At 58.2% G+C, this 18,381-nt stretch overlaps 1 protein-coding gene across 4 annotated transcripts in view; it reads right to left on the reverse strand.

Annotated features, from left to right (window-relative positions):
- The window catches only part of St3gal1 (ST3 beta-galactoside alpha-2,3-sialyltransferase 1), a 73,946-nt gene that overhangs the window by 30,581 nt on the left and 24,984 nt on the right, over positions 1–18,381 (reverse strand). For 3 of the 4 annotated variants that reach the window (XR_007347254.1, XM_048802165.1, XM_015486506.2), the window contains exon 2: positions 1,332–1,386. The gene's annotated coding sequence lies outside the window, so the exon portion shown is untranslated. Of the gene's footprint in view, positions 1–1,331; positions 1,387–1,532; positions 1,557–18,381 lie in introns of those variants that run through there. The other variant, XM_048802167.1, reaches the window with a different exon arrangement.

Raw genomic sequence — 18,381 nt, forward strand, 5'->3', positions numbered from 1 at the left:
TGCTTAGAAAGATGGGCCTGAAACAGTAGATCACAGCGTGCTGCAGGGGATTAAGACAAGCAGCTTCCTGTTAGAGAGGCACCTTGCTCTCCCTGCTCCACTGCCTGAGTTTTCTCGGAACCCAGCCCCCACTCCGTCCACACTCCTACAGGCCCTTGGCAACGACAGGAGGAGGAAATAGAGAGATGAGGAGCTGCTGTGCAGGTGGAGGGCCGAGGCAACCAGAGAAGCAGCGTGGGATGGCACACTAGGTGTGTGCCGGCCCCAGGACCTTAGTACACACTGCTCCCTGTGCAGGAATCTGCCCTCCCCGGAAGGAATCACGGAAGGACTCCACGGGGCTGGCTCCCTCCCTGCACTCATGGCTCTGCCCAAATGCCCTCCCTGGAGAGGCCTGGCCACCCTGCCTCAGAACTCTGCCACTCGGCCCCAGCTCACAGCACACAGAATGACTTCACCAAGAAGGCCGCCCCTCACCACCCGGCCCCTGCTGAGAACGGCCCTCAGCAGACACTGTGGACCAAAGACAGAGGGCCACGACGCAGCACAGCCCTCAGGATCCGGGGAGCAAAGCCTGTTCCCGGCTTGTGCATCACCAGCAGCGGTCACCTTGGTCACCTTCGGGCCCCAGAGTCCTCACATGGAGGACCGAGTGATCATAATGACAACCACGAGTCAGCCTAGACAGCGTCGCGCGGGAGCAAGTGACTCTGGTCTCTGACCCTGTGTTGGAGGCTTTCCCCTCGTGGCTGAGCGGACTGAGCAGATCAGCCATCCTGGGGGGGGGGGGACGGGGGGGCGGGGAGGGCAGGACCCGGCCCACGGACTTCCTCTGGTTTTTGCCAAAACAACAAAACCAAAAATCCAACGAAACCACCCTGTGGCCAGTGAGGGTGGCAGGCCCTGCCCTCTGGGCTCCTGTGGCTGGGCAGGGTGAGGCCAACGGCCCATGAGCAGAAACCTGGCCCCGCTGTGAGCCGGGTTCCTAGACAGGCTGGATCCTCAGAGGGACTTTTCGGGTGGGTGAACTTGGGCCTCTATTAGCCACCAAGGGCTCATTCCTGAGCAGATACCCATGGGGAACAGGGCGACCTGTATCTAGTACAACCCCCTTCTCAGCTCTGAGCCCTGGGGCTCTTCCCTGTCCCCCCAGAAGCCTGCATGAGCTCACCAAAACAGGATAGTCCCAGGTGTCCCCTGTTGAGACTCCATCTTTTGGTGGAAGGGGACAATCAGTTCAACACAGTTTTAGGCAAAGAAGTCAGGCAATCCAAGAGCACAGCTTCTGGAGTCAAAGGGAGCTGAGTACAAATCCAAGCTCTGCTACTTACCTTCTGTGTGACCTCAGTGAAATTCCTTAACCTTTATGAGCCTCAGTGTCTTCATCTGAAAAACAAATGAAATGTTCAGAATTACCACCAGGAGAGACAGTTTCTACAATGTGCTTGACTCAGACATACAGACAGAGTAAAGGTTTTCTGCTAGTGAGGTGGCCTAGCCCTGTCGAGAGCTGGTGAGAACAGCACAGTTACCTAAAGAGCGCTGGGCGGGAGCAAGCAGGCCTGCGCTCACACTTCCTGTCCCAAAGATAACAGGAAAGCTGGTATTGCACACTTGAGCTCTGAGACCACTTCCTGTTCTGAAATGCTAGTTTGGAGTGCCCACCCCAAGGGCGTCACCCAACCTATGAAGCTGGGGTTGGCGGAGCATAGCTGTCCCAAGAGCGGGGAGTGACAAGATGAGCAGACAGAACACGAGTGGACAGCGTGCCCCCTCTCCCGGCCCCACGTGTGCGGGCACCTGGCTGAGCCCATTCATGCACACCCACCTCACAGTTGCCCTAGAGGCAGCCCAGCCTCCCGCTCTGCAGGGAGGAGGCCAGGGGAGGCTGAGCACTGGCTGGCTCCTGGCAGTGAGGGCGGGACTGGGGTCCGAGTCCCCACGCCCCCCCCCACAGAGGTGCCTGCAACAGGGCTGGTGGCAGGTCACAGGTCACCCTGGGGCAGGAGCAGCAGGGATACTCTAACTGGCAGGAAACAGGCAACTACGCGCCCCGCTGAGGGGGAGAGCTGGGGTCTGAGCACCGGGCAGGGGCTACTGTGGTCTTGGAAGGCTGAGTGGGACAAGGGGCCTCACTCAGGAGGACAAGCGAGGGCGGGGCCTGCAGCTGCCTCAGTCACGGCCACCTGAGCCCTGTCACCAGCGAGGTGTGTCCTGTGCCTTCCCCCCAGGGGCGAGGAGAAAAGGACTTCTGAAGGGTCCAGGCCCCTGGACTTCTCCTCACCGGGGCGGCCCCACGGCCACGAGCCTGAGCCCACTGCCTGCTGCCTGCCCATCGCGAATGCGTGGCCGGGGCCGCGGACACTGACGTTAATGTGGTGCTCAGGAGCCAGGCGGCCTGGCTCAAGGTCCCGGCTGTGCTCAGGGGCTGCCCACCTTCTTGTCACTGCTTCTGTTTCTTCATCCGTAAGGGGGGACGATGCTGGGGCTAAACCCTGGGCTGCTGAGGCCATTCAGAGAGTCAAGGTAAATGAAGCACTGTCTAAGGTCACCATCGCCCAGCCACATCAGGCAGAGGACATGGGAAGGCCAGCTGACTGTCCGCTCATCTGCCTCCCAGCTGACAGGGGCCTCAGACACAGCTCCTTGGGGCGAGGCCAGAGATGGGGGCAGAACACGACGAGGAGGGAAGTCGGGGTTTCTAGCCTCGCTGCTTGGATCCAGGCGCTGCCCAAGTTCACGACCACACTCAGGCTCCCAGCAGGACTGACAGCCCAGACACGGGGCAGGGTCCCTCCATCCCAGCCCTGCCATGCACGGTCATCACTGTGCCTTGCTGGGGGACACAGGACCTGTGGAGGGGACTTGCAGACGCACTGTCACTTTGGATCGCCCGAGATGGGTTTTTTGAAACAGATCTCCCTGGGTCGACCTTGGCCTGAACATGCCCCACTTCCTTCTGTGGAACAGGCACAGGAGGTCATAGGAAAACAAAACCTGCTGAGATTTTGCTGACAAAGCATTCTGTGCCCTAGTGTGCGGAGCCTGGTGGGCGTCAGACAAGGTCGTGCCCCAGGTCACAGGGCTGCTGAGCAACGTGGCTAGGGGACAGCCCAGGGTCCCTCCAACCCCTTTGGGTCCTGACAGCTGCCTCATGGTTCCCAGAACGAGTCAGAAATTCTCTTTTCTGAGCCCAGTTTGTGCCATGAACTGGGGTGGATTTCATGGGTGTAGATATAAACTCGACGAGGCGCCACCATTGCAGAGAGGCCGCATCAGCAAACAGGACAAGCTCCCGGCAAGGGGCGGGCAGCCTGGCTGTTGTTCAGAGCTTCCTCGAAGTGTCTAACCCACCGACACCATCACAACTCCACAAAGAAGCAGGACCTGCCTGTGCGTCCCTTCTCAACCCCTAGGTTGAAGTCCCTGTCTTCGAGGGGGCTGCATCTGGAGACAGGGCCCTCAGGAAGGGGGTGAATGAGGTCACGATGTGAAAAGGCTGAATCCAGTGATCTGGGGACCTTTGGGGAAGTCAAGCAGCAGAGGGATCTCTTGCTGTAGGCAGAGAGAAAAGGCCAGCGAGGGGGGTGAGAGCTGCCAGGAGAGCCCCCGCCAGACCCCGCCTGCTGACGCCCCATCCCAGGTGCCAATCTAGAGTTGCCAGGAGAGCGATTTCTGCCTTTGAGCCCGGCCAGGGGTGCTGTATTATGGCCACGCTGGACGGGTCAGGGCTGAGGCTTCGGCCGATTGTACAGACGAGGAAGCTGGGCAGGGTGGGCTTCGGTGAAGCAGGTGCCCGCACTCCTAAGGGATGGAGCCTCAGGCCAGATGTGGCCAGGCCTGGAGGAGGTGCATCTTTATCCCCACCCCCAGCCCCGCCTCGCTCTGGAAGGACAGCACCTCACTGACCCCGACATGGTTTTGGCCAGGTCCTGGCTTCTGCCCAGGGTGTGAGCAGTTGCAAGGTGTGTGGCCTCTGGAAGAAGGCTGGAATGCCACCACTCCTTGGTGCGTGGTCCCTTCTGTTGTGGAATGAACCTGGCACGCCCCAGCGAGGGATGGCCTTCAGCCTGGACCTGAGGCTGAGAGGACCCACAGAAGAGGCCAATCCACAGCCGCCTGAAGGCAGCCACCACTGGCTCATTGTAACGTGAACAAGATCCATTACCAGCCACGGAGCTCTGGGGGTGGTCTGTTATGCAGCAGAGCTGACCAGCACACACCCACTTCCCACTCCAGGATCCCTGAGCAGGGGCTCAGGACATCTGCCTTCCACGCGGCTTTGGCACGTAGCAGCTCGGTGGCCGTGCAGGAGCACTTTGTCTCTGAGTCAGTTTCCTCATCTGCAGAGGTGGGTGACAAGAGTACCCGCCTCCTGTGGTAGGGCGGGTAGTGCTGGGTACGTTGCGTGGCGCCTACGGGCAGGGGCTGGGTCCCAACCCAGTGCTGCTCTTTCAGCAAATCCTCAGGGCCAGCGCTCCCACTGTGTGGGAGGTGGGAGGTGCAGGGCCAGCAGCCAGAGCTGGTCCCCCAGGCAGGCGGCAGGAAGGAGCTGGGAGGAGGGGAGAGGAAGGCTGGGCACCCCAGGGGGCACAGTCACAGAAGCACAAAAGGACAGGTAGGGTGGGAGGGCTGGTGGAGGGTCTGACTCCTCTCCCCAGTGACGTCCCCAAGGTCACACAGCTGGCCAGCCTCAAAGCCTGGACCAGAGTCCCAGTCTCCTGAGGCCAGCCTGGGCATTACTCCACTGCCTCCTGCTCCCTTAGCAGGAAATGAGACTGACCCCTTCCACCGGCTTGAAGGCCCAGGTCCAGCTCTGCCACCTCGTGGGTGGACTAGCTTGAACTTGGCACCATTCCACAAGCCCTTGTTTGAGTCACTTCAAAACCACTTCCCTTCCCTTCGGGGAAAGAGTCGAGCCTTTCCTCCCTCCGTCCCTCGGTGCTGGGGGTTAGTGGTCAGGGAACCTGGAAGTCCATTCAGGACACAGAATGGGTACTGTGGTTTCTGGTTGGTTTCAACTCGTGCCCCGCAGTAGGTAACACGGGGGAGAGTGGCCAGGGAGGGTAGCGCTCAGCCCTTGAGAGGATGGGACGGGATGCCATGTGCCAAGGAAGAGGGGGGCAGTCAGCAAGCTGGGCTGGGCAGGGCGGGCTTCAGGCTGGAGGTGAATTCCCCTGGGAAGATGGAAGGAACATGCCTACAAGGGAGCAAGGGAGACCAAGACCCCAGGTGTGGTGTCCTCTGTCCTGGGGAAAATGGGTGGGAGACTGTGATATCAAAGTTCAGGCCGTGGGGTGGCAGCGAGCCTCTGTTTACCCATCTGCTAAGTGGGGAAACGGAGGCCAGCCCCATGGACCCCTGGACTGTGGCCAATGACGTAAACATGAAATAGTGCAGAGTAGCTGCTGTGGACATTTGGGGTTGAGCTGCCAGGAGCAGCAGCCACTGTTCGGAGACAATCCCTGGGGGTCCCCTGCACTGCCTCCCATCTTACGAGCAGAAGCACCAGTGACCTTTCCCTGGACTGTCCTCCTGCGGGTGTGCAGAGCAGGGCACGTAGGAGAAAGGCTGGCGAGGTTTGCTTTCAGCCCCTTTAAAAGAACATGGTTCCACATCTCTCCGGCCGTCCCACAGGGCCGGGGGCTCGGGGTAGCCTGACCCCCCCAAGGAAATGAAACCCGAAACCTGCTTTTCCAGGGAAGTGGCTCCAAGGGTCACTGCCAGTAACTTGCTACCTAAGAAAAGCCCAGCAGCAGCTCTTGATGACCAGCCCTGCCTCTCTGAGCTGGCTGCTCAGGTTTCCTGCTGTCTTCTGGCCAGCCAGGGGCCCAACAGGAGCTGCTTCACCTGCAGGCAACCACTCCCTCCCGGGCCACCACCCTGGAGAGCCCACAGGCCCACTGAAGGACACAGCTGCATGAGGCTGGAGCGGCTTGCCCTGCAGGAGCGGTGCTCCCGGGCCCCACACAGATCAGGCGGCAGGACCCCTCCAGGGGCCTGACAAGTCCTTGCCCAGGCACTGCTGCCTGGTCCCCTGCCCTGCCCTGCGCCCGGATGCTTGCTCACAATCCCTGGGGACCACGTCCCTGCCTCAGGCTCCAGGGAGAGGAGCTGAGACCCTGCAGGAGGCCGGGCTGAGAGCAGCGGCCATCAGGAAAAGCCAGCCTCCAAAGTGGGTGCTCTTCCAGGTTCAGAGAATTTTCCAAGAGCAAGATCCTGAGCAGGGTCCTGATCTAGGCTCTTGGCTCTTGTAATGGCTAATTGGAATTCTCAACCTGATTGGATTAAGAGGTCAAGGATTAAAGGGCTATGGGTGTGTCCGTGAGGGTGTGTCTAGGAAGGATTGGCATGTGGGACAGCCAACTGCAATGGAGACCCTCCTAAGGTGGGCTTCTAAAGAGAAGCCAGAAACCATTGGTCATACCAAGAATAACCGAGAACCACTGGGTCTCCAGAACACGCCAAGACTTTTCTTGGATGCTGGTGGTACCAAGGCGAACCAGATAAACCCCCTTCTTTTTTGCAAGCTTGTAAGTCAAATAAAACAGGGCAGCTAGTAGGAAACACTTTTGCAGAAAACTCTACAGGATGGGGGAGGCGGGCAGAAAGGCTGCAGGAAGCTCAGGCTCCTGGGTGCTGTGCACAACAAGGTCCTCTCTCTGATCCAGGAAGCTCGCGTCTACTGCCACATCTGCCAGCAGGAAGGGTGACAGCTAAAGAACCCAGAAGCCTCAGTCACCTCCTGTCCCCTGGAGCCACGGGAGTGCGGTGAAGGCCACCGTGGCCTCCTGCACTCTGGGCACCGCGTCTGGGCACCTTGTCCACACACACAAGCTGAAGTGCAAGGGCAGGGGGCAGAGTAGGAAGGAGCGAGGGGCGGCCATCCCGGGGCCTTTCATCAAGCCTCACCCTGCGTGCTCACGCAGGTGACCCGTGACCTTTCCCCATGGGATTTTAAATGACAAACAGAAGAGCTCCCAGCAGCTGCAGATGGAGGGCAAAGAGCCTGAAGCCTTGTCTTTTCCCTCTTGAAGTCTGCAGCCTTCTTTCCCAGCGCCTCAGTCAAATCCTTTTGATACACTTGCACATTTGGGCCGTAAATACTGATCTCTGGGGTTTTAAAAGACCCACAAACACATTTTGAAAATTCTTATTAAGCCAAAGTTTGCTAAGAACAGACACGCAAGGTTATCTGGGCTTGGGGCCCTTAATTAATGGTGTTTGGGGGGAGGTGGTGATGCATTAAGTCTGCGATCCTTGCAAAGGAAGCAAAGAGCAACAGAATGGAGTTTTTCCAGCACATTTAATAGACAGAGGTGGTTGAATTTATTGAGCACTTACTGTGCACTTGGTACGCACAGTGACTCCTCAAACCCTTCATGGTGGTTCAAGCTGCCCGATCTTCGATCTTCCAAACAACCTATTAACAGAGCCTTATTGTCACTTCACATTCAGGCAATGCAGAGGCAAATCCCCTCATCCTGGGTCACGTGGGTCCTAGATTGCCAGGGTGGTACCCAATCCAGGTGGGCTCCGGAGCTGGTGCTGACAGTGACTCGAGATCTCAGCCCCTCCCCTCATATGCCCTGTATCTCCATGGGCTCACTAGTCCCCCCCCAGACCTGAGAGGAGGCCCGGACCCAGAAAGGCCATGTGTCCTCATAGGCTCTGTGCAGCCCCGGGCCCATGTCTCCAGCATGTCACAAAGGCAGCTGAGCAGAGGCCTGGGGAAAACACCCCTGTCACCTGTCCTTTGCAAAGCCAGTCGGGATCTTGATCCATAGTTCACGACGGGCATGTTCTGTCTTAAATACCACACTGGGTGCAAGAACACCCCAAAAACTGGATCAGAAAAATGGGGAGAGGGTTTTCCTTTCCTGAGTGTGAAATTCCCACTCAGACCTTAAATCAGACCTGACATTCCCATCCCTGGAAGGTACAGGCCCCACAGGAAGAGAGGGAAAGGGGAGACCAAAGCTGGGGGTCCTTCCTGGGGCTACCGAGACCAGGTGGCTGAATGGACACGTCTCTCAATCCTCAAGGCTCCTGAGAAAGCACTCACCCAGGTCAGTGGTGACAGCAAAGGTCAGAGAAGGAGAGGGAACCCATTGGAGCATGTCCCCAGCACAGCCCTGCCAGACCCGGCATCTGTCCCCTCACCCCCTGGGGACTTGGAGACCCACCAAGATGTAGGCCAAGGCCAGCATGGTCACTTAGCCTTGCCCAGACTGCCCACCAGAGTTCATCACTCCTGGGGCTTTTGCCTTGTCTGGTCTTGAGAGCTTTTTCTCTTTTAAGTTTTTGCTTATTCATTTTTCTTTCATTTTAATTTTTGGCTGGAGAGGGCTCTGCTTATCAAATCCTACTGTTACATAAAGGGACGACTGGATACCTGGGAACTAAGCTCTAAGGCAAAGGCCAGCAACCGAGACCCAGCAGGTGGGCTTCCTGTTTTGTTAATAAAGTTTTATTGGAACACATCACGCACACTCAGTTACATGTGGCTGAGTCTGCTTTCCTGCGGCATAGATGAGAATTGATAGCTGAGACCACTGGCTCTAGAGCCTAATGGTATTTACTGTCTGGCCCTTCACAGAAAAAGTTTGTTGATTCCTGCTCCACAGAGTTAAACGCCCAAAAGGTCATGAAAAATAGATGGCAAACCAGGAAGTGCCTGTGCAACGCACATCAACACCTGGCTGATTTTCATCATATGCAAAGAGCTCCAATAAAACAACAACCACACACACAAGACACACAAACCCTAACATTTAAAAAAATGAGACTTAAAAGGCACATAACCCAGAAGGTCTGCCAACGACCAGTAAGCCAAAAGGAACGCTCTGCTTCACTAATATTGAAAGCAACACAGCCAAGAGAGACACGCCACGTTTGTGTACCCAGTATCTAAGATGCCACGTCAACCAGCCCTAGCTCATCTCCATGACCGTTTCCTGCCCAGTGCTCTCCTGGGCAACAGGCAGGGGCCCACTCAGCCAGTCTCAGGAGCACAGAACGTGGGGCTGGGACTCACCCCCTGCCAGAGAACTGGGGGCAGGAACTGGGGAGGGCGCAGGGCCGCCTGCGGTTGACCCAGACCATGGCCCCCACAGCCACCCCCTCTCTGCTCTCTCTGGAGGGCTCCTCCCTCACTGTGCGCCCCCTGCAGGATGAGAGACCCCACTGTCCTCCCAGCAGGGCCGGGGAGTCCCTGGAGTCTCCCTGTGGTTCTTCCTGCTTCTCGGGCAACCTGGCGGGGCCCCACTTGTGCACAGATGAGCGAGGCCACAGGAACTGCATTGGCATCCCCGAGACGGCGCATCCCGGGTCTGCTCAGAGCCTTGACCCTCCGGGGCCCGGCCTTCGATCCACTCTGCCGCAGTCCGGTTGGCTGCAGCAAAATAACCGGGGGGTGACGAATAACTTGTGTACGTTGATACAGCAGGAGTAGGAGCCCTTTATTGCAGGACAGGAGGAGTATTTATACATTCCACACAGCTTATCTAATTAGCATAAACTAGATACATCAGTCAACCAATCAGGAATCTCCACACTTAATGGCTCAGTTTTGTTACTTCTCAAACCACTCCCTCTGGCATTTTGCCAGGCACCATCCAGACTTGTTTACGAACTCTAACATTCCCCTGGCAAAATGCCAGGTGTTATTTTGACTTGTTTACAGACTCTAACACCACTCCTCTCGCAGCTCCCAGGGGAAAGGAGGCAACCTGCCCAGGCCTCTCCGGCCCCGAGCTGATCCCAGCCCCAGGGAGCCGTCTCCTGTCTACACGGCCAAGCCCTGCTCACACATACCGGCAGGCGGCCACCCTGCCCCTCCTGGATGTCTTCCGGAGTACCTGCCCTCACCACTGGCCTCTTCGTTTCCTGGACCCTTCTGCTCTTGCCCACGTGGCCTGGGTGATGGGCGTGCCCCAGAGGTGAGCTCCTCACCGCTGTCCTGGGGGAGAGCTGCTTCTGGTGAGACGGCAGGCCGCTGGCCACATCACCGCCTGGTCCACAGGCTCTCCCTGCTCTCTCTGTCTGGACTTGCCAGCTCCATTTCTGCTCTTCACCTCTGCAAGTTCATCACTGCCTCAGGGCCTTTGCACAGGCTGAATTTTCTGGCTCCTTCCTACCATTCCTGTCCCAGCAGCTCAAACATCATCCTCCAGGGAGAAGGAATTTCAAGGACAAACACAGTTGACATTCCTTTAACCCTTTCCTTGCCAACTCAGGTCCATGTGCTCAACTGGCCTCTCCTTATAGGATGCCAACAGGGCACCAATCATCAAAAGAGTCACCCTGGAGTCACAGCCAGGGCATCCCGAGCTGGAACTGCTTACGATGCTCCTGACCCCAAGTCCAGGCTCACTGGCTAAGCCCCGGGGACGACCATGCAGGAGAACAGTCCCTTTTCAGTCTGGGACTCTCTAGGCAGATTCTTAAAGAATGTCCAGTCAAGGGCAAGAGCAAGTCCTTCCATCAGACTCCAGGCTCCTCCCAGGAAGGGCCTCAGGGTGAGGGCAGAGTGGACATCTGCGCCTTCAGGGTCACCCTATTGGTTCTGCAGACACCTCTTTACCCGGGCAGCGTCCTGCCCACTGGCATGAGGGCTGCTTCCTGCAGGCCAGCGGGAGTCAGGCTGCCCCGCGGTCAGTGAGGCCATCACAGGGTGGTTTCTGGCAGGTGGTGGCCGACAGTCTCGGGGACGTGGGCCTGGATGCCCCAGCCTTGCTCTGGATTCTGCGGTTGTGAGCTGTGTGACCTTGAGCAGGTCCCATTCCCTCTGTGGAGAGGACCCCCAGGGGGCAGCATGGCCACACTGAGATGCCTGCTTGGTGTCCACCAGGGTCAGGGCTCCCTGGGGACTTCTGGGAGTCCCTGAGCTCTGAGCCCCAGTTTCCTAATCCGTCAACGACCAGGCTAAGTTGGAGCAGTGGACACGGTGACTTTACAGGCCTCTTCTCTGTGCACCCGATGACACTTCCCATTAGCTGCGACTGTTAAAAATCAGAACCTTTAGCCCAGCAGCTTAGGTTGAGGCAGAAGGAAGGCGAGTTCAAAGCCAGCCTCAGCCACTTAGCGAGACCCTGTCTCTGAATGAAATTAGAAGGGCTGGGGATGTGGCTCAGTGGTTAGACACCCTGGGTTCACTCCCAGATACCCAAAAATTAATTGATTAACTTTAAAAAAGAAAAACTTAGAACATTTCACATAGAAACGTAGACCCCTGGCTCCCTGGGGGAAAGGAGTCCGGGGCTCACGGTGCCCAGGGCTGAGCAGCAGCCTGGTCCTGCCCAGCAGTCTTTCGCCACAGGCCTCACCACTCCCTGCTGCCTGGCCCATGCCTTGGCACCCATCTGTATTACCTGCGTGGCCCCTGCAGAGATGTGAGGCTGTGACCTGGGGACTGGGGACTTAGGCCTCCTCTGCTCCTGCTCTCCCTGCTTGCAGCCCTGTCATCCCTCATGGGGTCGACAGTGGAGGGCCACCTGGCTTGAGTCCTCCCGGGCTGCTCCCTCTGCCGGCCAAAGGGAGGGCCCCTGCCTCTGCCAGGATATGGGTGCCCTGGTCAGTGGAAAGATGAGAGCCTCCTCAGGCGGCCTCTGCGTCAGGCACCGCCGGAGCTAACACAGGCCCTGTCAGAAAGCTCAGGGAAGACCCGCGGGAGGACTTTCCCCTGGTAGTTGCCTGATCGCAGAATTGCAGCTGGGAAGGGACTTCCAAAGAGGCCTGCAGGCCACCCTAACACCTGACCCTAAAGTCTCCTCCGGGGAGGCCGCATGGCCCCTTCCCAGTCACTGCTGGAAGCTGGGGATACAAAGAGGCAAGCACAGCCCACCAGGAACCCCCCAGGCTAGGAGCCCACAAAGACTGTAAGGTCCCCAAGTGTCCCCTGCCCAGCCTTCTAAGGAGCTGGATACTTATATCACCTCTCTGCAGTCCCAAGGGAACTCTCCCGGTCTGTGATATTTTTAACCCCAACTTTGCAGGAAGGACCTGCAAAGAGAGGTCAAGGCCCTTGGTGGAGGCTGCACAGCCTGCAGGGACAGGAGCTGGCCTGGGTCCCAGTGGTGTGACATGGAGGGGTCTGTGAACAGGGCCTCAGCCGCTGGTGTGGAGGGCAGCAAGGAGGGGCTGGAGAGGCCCGAGCCCAGAGCCTCCTGGGGGGATGAATGGCCCCACGGATTGTGAAGGGCAAGGAGAGAGAGGCCGGGGTGCAGGGGGAGGGAGGCCAGCAGGGCCAGGCTGAGGCCAGGACCGGCACAGAGGCCTCCTGAGTCACCGGAGAGGAGAAATGCAGACAGCAGGGACACCGTTAGACGTCCTGGGATGCCGAGAGCTGGGGCCTGCTCAGCCAGGGCCTCCGCCCGGCCGGCCGATGGGAGGGCGGACCTGGCCATTCTAGGGCCCGGCAGGACTGGGGCAGGTTATACAGGGGCACACCCTGAGCCCCAGCCGCTCCACAGCTGGGTGAGTTCCAGACCTATCCCCACCACCAAGCAAATTCCAGAATATTCTTCCATGGGTGAGAGGGAGAGAAACGTTGGTCCACAGGGAGTTTACAATAGCACAGGGGACTGATTCTACTCAAGGTCCAGGTGGCAGGAGTCAGGGAAACCGAGAGGGCAACGGAGCCACCGTAGGGGTAGCAGAGGCTCCGGGGAGGTGCACAGGCAGAGCTCAGTCGTGAGCACAACAGTGTCTGGGCGCCTCTGAGGGGTCTCGCATGGGCCCCTCACGCCTTCGCATTACAAGCTCTCGCGAGGGTCAAGTGCTCAGAATCCCCTCCCTGGGATTTTCTTCATGTCATTGAAGCTGCACACGCCACGGGCCTTGCTTGGCCCCCAGCATGTGCAGAGTGTCAGGGTGAGTTCCAAACCAGGATCTGCAGAGCGCTGCATACCTGTCCCTCTGAGAGCAAAGCCTCTGGTCTGTGCCGTGAGAAAAACATGCTTCAGATAGCTGTGACCGTCCAGTCCAGGCCAACTCGAATGGCAGACTAGACGTGAGCAGCAGGCCCAGGATATCAAGAGGCCCTGATGCCATATTGTGGTCTTTGTTACCCAGCAAAAGCTGCCCAATACACCTCCTCTGCCCAAGCACTCCCACCTCGGCTCTGACCGGCCCCTGTCCAGGACAGCCTGAGACAAAGGCATACCTACCCCTAAGCGTCTAGTAAGAGCTGGGAGAGTTATCACCATTCCAATTTTTCACATAAAAATCTAGAACAGAGAGTCTAAGAACTTGCCCAGTGTCACCCAGCCAATGAAGGGCAGAGCTAGGCAGCCAGATGGACCCCTGGACCACCAGGCCACACGAGGGCCTGCAGGTGACACTGGCAGTCTGCAGATGAGCAGATCCTGCTGATTCTCCAGCTCCCATGAAGTAGCCGTCCCTGGGAAGCCTGCCTGGGCACTGGCAGCCTGCACTTCGGCCAGCACCCGAGCTGAGGACGCCCCTCTGCAAACATGGCAGGTCCGCCAGTCCTAGAACCTGGACACAGGGACCTTGCCCTCCACTCTTCACCCTGCCCTCTCCCATTCCCCAGCCAGTGCTGGTGGCAGTGCTCTGGATCAAGAGAAGGGGAGATGGGAAGAGGGGGTGAAGGTAGAAAGGAGACACTTTGCCTCTGTTTGGCTGCAGGTGCCAAGCCAAAGAACAACCTCGGATCAGCCAGCTAACAACATTCGTTAGAAATCATATAACCTAGCCTCTAGAAGTGCTGTGTGATCTTGGGTAAACAACTTCTGTCTCTGTGCATCATTATCCTCCTCTGGGCCAAGGGGTTGGAGGCAGTGAAATGAGACAGATCCACTCCAGGCTCCTGCGGCTCTGAATCCTTTCCATCATCTGTGTCAGCTGGCACGGTGGCTATAAGCAAGAACCCTGGCATTGGTGTGTCAGGGTTAAGTCACACTTAACAGAGCTGCTGGTGACCTCAGCCAAGCAGCTCTTCTGCAGTGCAATTTGCCCTGCATGAAACGGGGAAGATGATGATGTCCACGGGGCTGTTAACCACTCAGCTGACCCTTCAGTGAGATGGCGGGTGCACAGCTCTTAGGACAGTACTTAGTGCAAACCCAGGCTCTGCGGGCCCATGTCAGGGCTGCACCCAAGCTGCTCACCGCTCAGGCTAGCCTGCCCCCAAGGTTGTGCCCACAGCTCAAGGACTCCACCGCACCTGGCCCTGCCCATCGGGCCATCACTGCTCCTCTGAGAAGTCACTCCAGACCGGCCCTGGATAGGGCTGCAGCTGCTGCCAGGAGCCAGGCATCCAGATGTTAAGGACAGGGGCTGAGCCCAAATCCTCCCCCTGGCCACCCCGCAGAGACCACGCCTACCCCCACACAGCTCCCTAAAACATTCCAGGAACAGTGCACCTGGAGGAGAGGACTTGGTCTGACTCCCAAGACCTTAGGCTGAGACCATACTGTGCTCTACAGGAAGGAGCCACCAACTCACTCCTGCTCCTGATTTGCTCTCACGGGGGCTGGCCGGGGCCAGCACGGAGCCAGGCACTGGAGTGCGGTGATGGGCACAGGGCAGGCTGTGCCTGGGGGGCGTCCTGGTCTGGTGGGGGCCCAGGCCTCACAGCTACGCCTCCTAGGTCCGTAAAGGACATGTGTGTCATGGAACACACTGCACCCCTTCCTTCAGGAAGATCATGGCTGCTTCCTGCCACAGAGCAGAGCTGTGATCACGAGGCTCCATCTGGCCCGCAAACCTCAAGGTTCTTGGGTGGCCCTTGATAGAGCACCCTGCTGCCGGCTGTCAATGGCAAGGGCTCTGGGCACAGGGTCACGACCATCCTCTCTGCTCAGAGCCCTGCATGGTGTCAGGAAGATCATGCTCTGGTGGCCGATGGGAACTGGCCAGGACAGGCATGGGGACATCTGGCCCGAGGGAGGGATGCTGTTCAGGGCTGCAGCCGACGGGCAGGGCCAGGCATCTGGGCTTGCAGGCTGAAGCCTGTCGTGAGGGGTCCCCACGTTGCAGGAGCAGAGCTTCCAGGCAACGGCTGTCCAGCCTGGTCCAGTGGCCCTGCAGCAGATGACACAGTGGGGCAGGCCCGGTCCTGGACCCATGGAATTTAGCATCTAGGGCAAGAATCTGCCAGGTAACTGCCAGGCAGCCAGTGAGCCGTGTTCTGCAGAAGGGGAGAGGAGGATGCTTTGAGGGACGGGGTGACAGCACTGCAGGGAGAGACGGCATCCCAGAAGGGCCTCAGGACGCTCCTGGGCAAAGGGGCAGGGCATTAGGATCAGGACCAGCCCCGCCCCATTTGGAGGGATGTAAAGTGGAAAGGTCTGGCTGATCACGAGTCAGCCGGACAGTAGGACAGGCACCCATCTGCCATGGGGGACGCCACACTAGGGGTCCTATGGGGTGCCATGGAGTCAAGGGCAAGGACTCCAGGCCCAGCAGCGGGCTCAGGGGCCATTTCCCAGAGAAGCCCAGGAAATCAGCAAGCAGTAAGTGACACAAGAACTAACAGGCGTCCAGTAGGAGACACTGTGGCCCTTGAGGCACCCTGAGACCAAACGTCACTGAGGCCTCTCTGACCTGCCCGTCCCTTCCTCTCTGACCCACCCTCCCTCCTCTGCCCGCCCCCTCAGCCCTCCACGCTCAGGTTCACCAGGACCCTCCTCCCGTCAGTGGGTGACCCTCGTGGGCAGCGCTGCCCCTCTCCAAGCCTCTGCTCCCTCTTTTTGGTGTGGCCAACCCCCCTACCTCTTTCTCCTCCTCTTAGCACTTCCAGTGTCCCCCAGAGGGGTGTGGCACCCCAGCTCTCTCACCCGGCCTGCGTGTTTGTCAGTGGCCAGCCTGGGCACCCAGAATTCCCCAGGTGGCCTCCGGTCACTGTGGTGCAGGCAGGGAGGTGGGAGGAGCTGCCTGCAGGGGGCCTCCTGGGCCAGGGTGGCCTCTTTCCTTCCTTTGTTCCCTGCATTTCCAAAGCCTAAGGGACCTCGGCTAAGGGACCACGGCTGCCTTGGTGAGGCTCACACTGGGAGCTTCCAGACAAAAAGCCCTTCTGGAAAAGGACGCCAGTGTGAGGTGGCCCTGGGGCTTTCCAGGGAAGCCTGGCCAGAGCAGCGGCCTTCCTCTTTGATTCTGTGGTGACTGTGGCCAGCTCTCCAGCAGGCAGCCGAGCAAGCACAGCTCCTCCCCCCGCACAGAGGAGGCTGTGGGAGCGTCACCAGGCCGGGATCCAGGCTCCAGGAGGCCAGGGGCAGGGCTCCGCAGGGCCCTGGAGGCCCAGCAGCTGGGCAGTTATGCACCACTGGCACCCTGGACGCCGTGAGGCTGTCACTTTGATTTCCCTCATTCTGGGTGTGGGGGACAGAAAGCTGCCTTAGGAACTGGCTCTTAAATATTCCAGTTCTGAGAAATGACACGGAGTGGGTGGCTTTTGCTGGAGTAGCTGGGGAGATTTTAATGCTTTAGTGCATGTGTCGTGTCTGTGATGCACAGTATAAACGCATTTGTGTGCCATCTACGGCATGCGGGCATGCATGCAGTCATGAGTATGCGTGTGCACAGGCGTGTGCATGCAGCTTGCATGGGTAGCATGTGGATTCAGGTACACAACTTACCCAGCCCTTCCTGGGCCCCCTGCTCTGAGAGCTTCCTAATGTTAACTCATTGAACTCTCCTCCTCCTCCTGAAGCAGGTACATCATCCCGGGTCAGAGGGGATGGGAGAGAAACACCCACCAGCCAAGGCCGGCTGCTTGAAAAGCCATGTTCTCAATCGCTGTATGGAACTTGTGCCCCAGCACCGCAAACAGACAAGGAAAAGAGAACAGTTCAGAGGGCAGACTGTGGTCCAGGCACCACGAGGGGTCATTGCGGCCCTCTGTGGAGTCCAGTGTCCAAGCCATCTTCACGAGGGTGCCCAGACAGTCTGCGCCTTCTCTCACCCTGGCGGCTCATGACGTGACTTCACGACAGGCTGAACACGGGGCCACCATCCTTCATGTCAGTCGCTGAAGGGGTTTGCAAAACCACCCTTCTCATGAGTGGTTTTGGGGGTGGGTTTTTGTACTTATTTTTCATTAAAACGTTACTTCTGTTATCATATGGTGGATTTATTATAATCCTTTTTAAATGATGCAATAGAGATTTCAATAATTTTCCAGTTTTAATACCTAATATGATACATATAAATGGACATGAGTCGTGTGGACAGGCTGCTTGGGATGATCAAGCACTGTGTAAGGGGTGGCTCTGGGGCCCGTGCCGTGTCACGCATGCTGCCCTCCACTCCACATGTCCTGGGCGTTTCCAGAAGGCGCCTGGCGTTTGCTGCTCTTCCTGCAGAGCATAAGGCTGTCCCTTTGACAGGAGGTGGAGCATGGGCGACCTCGGTGCTTGGACCTGGCAGTAGCCTGCCCCTCTGCAGTCTGTGTGGGGCGGGAGGGGCCATCTCTGAGCAGAGGAGCAGGCCTGGGACAGCACCTTCTGCCCGCTCCTCACTCTTCTCACGTACCTTCAACCCACCGAGGGACCGGCCTGCAGCAAGTGTGAGCGGCTGGAGCTGCATGAAGCTCCCTGCTGGGAAGGTGCCTGAAGGGGCCGGGGGCGGTGGCTCTCTGGATTCCCACTGGGCACTGGAGGGGATGTGGGAATAGCCCGGTGGCCCTCTGACTATCATGGAGACCTGTGGTCCCTTCAAATCCTGAAGGTCAGTGAAAGTCCTCTGCTCTGTGGCACCCGGGGGGGACCAGGGCAAAGGATCTCCAGGTGTGATGGACACGTGGAATTGTACAAGCCTTGTTTGCGCTATTTTCCGCCTGTGGATTACCAACACCCCAATTTTGCAAATGAACTTGAGGTGAGCCAGATTCCAGTCCTGTCCCCGCACCATCTGCTAGTGCTCACCTCTCCCCCAAATAACACAGTAGCTCCCCCCAGACGAGGGACACGAGGAAAAAGCTCTTCAAACCAGGAGCAAATCCCCTGCCCCAACTGCCTGACCCAGCACTGGGGCCCCCTCCCCGACCAGGACGCCCATCCCAGATCCCACTGCTGCTGTGGGGGTCTCCCTCCAGTCTCTCTGGCTCCTGTCCCCTGACCTCCCTTCCACAGCAGAGTCACAATTGGCAACAGGTAGCAAGAACCCTCAGGACATTTTTGGTATCTCTGGGAACTCATCCAAGGACAGGGTTCAAATAAAGGGAAACACTCCAGGCAGCATGTGGCCATCGACTGACGGGGTTACACTTCAGCGTGGAAGGAGCGTTACTTAAATAAGCCAGGGCCACTCGACAGGGTGTTAGACAACCACACAGCAGGATAAGTGCTCAGCACAACTGCAGGAACACTCCCTGAGGGTCCCTCCTTGACCCAAGTACCGGCTTCAGTGGGAAGAAGA

Source organism: Marmota marmota, unplaced genomic scaffold (genome assembly GCF_001458135.2).
Source record: "Marmota marmota marmota unplaced genomic scaffold, marMar, whole genome shotgun sequence".
Classification (NCBI taxonomy): Eukaryota; Metazoa; Chordata; class Mammalia; order Rodentia; family Sciuridae; genus Marmota; species Marmota marmota.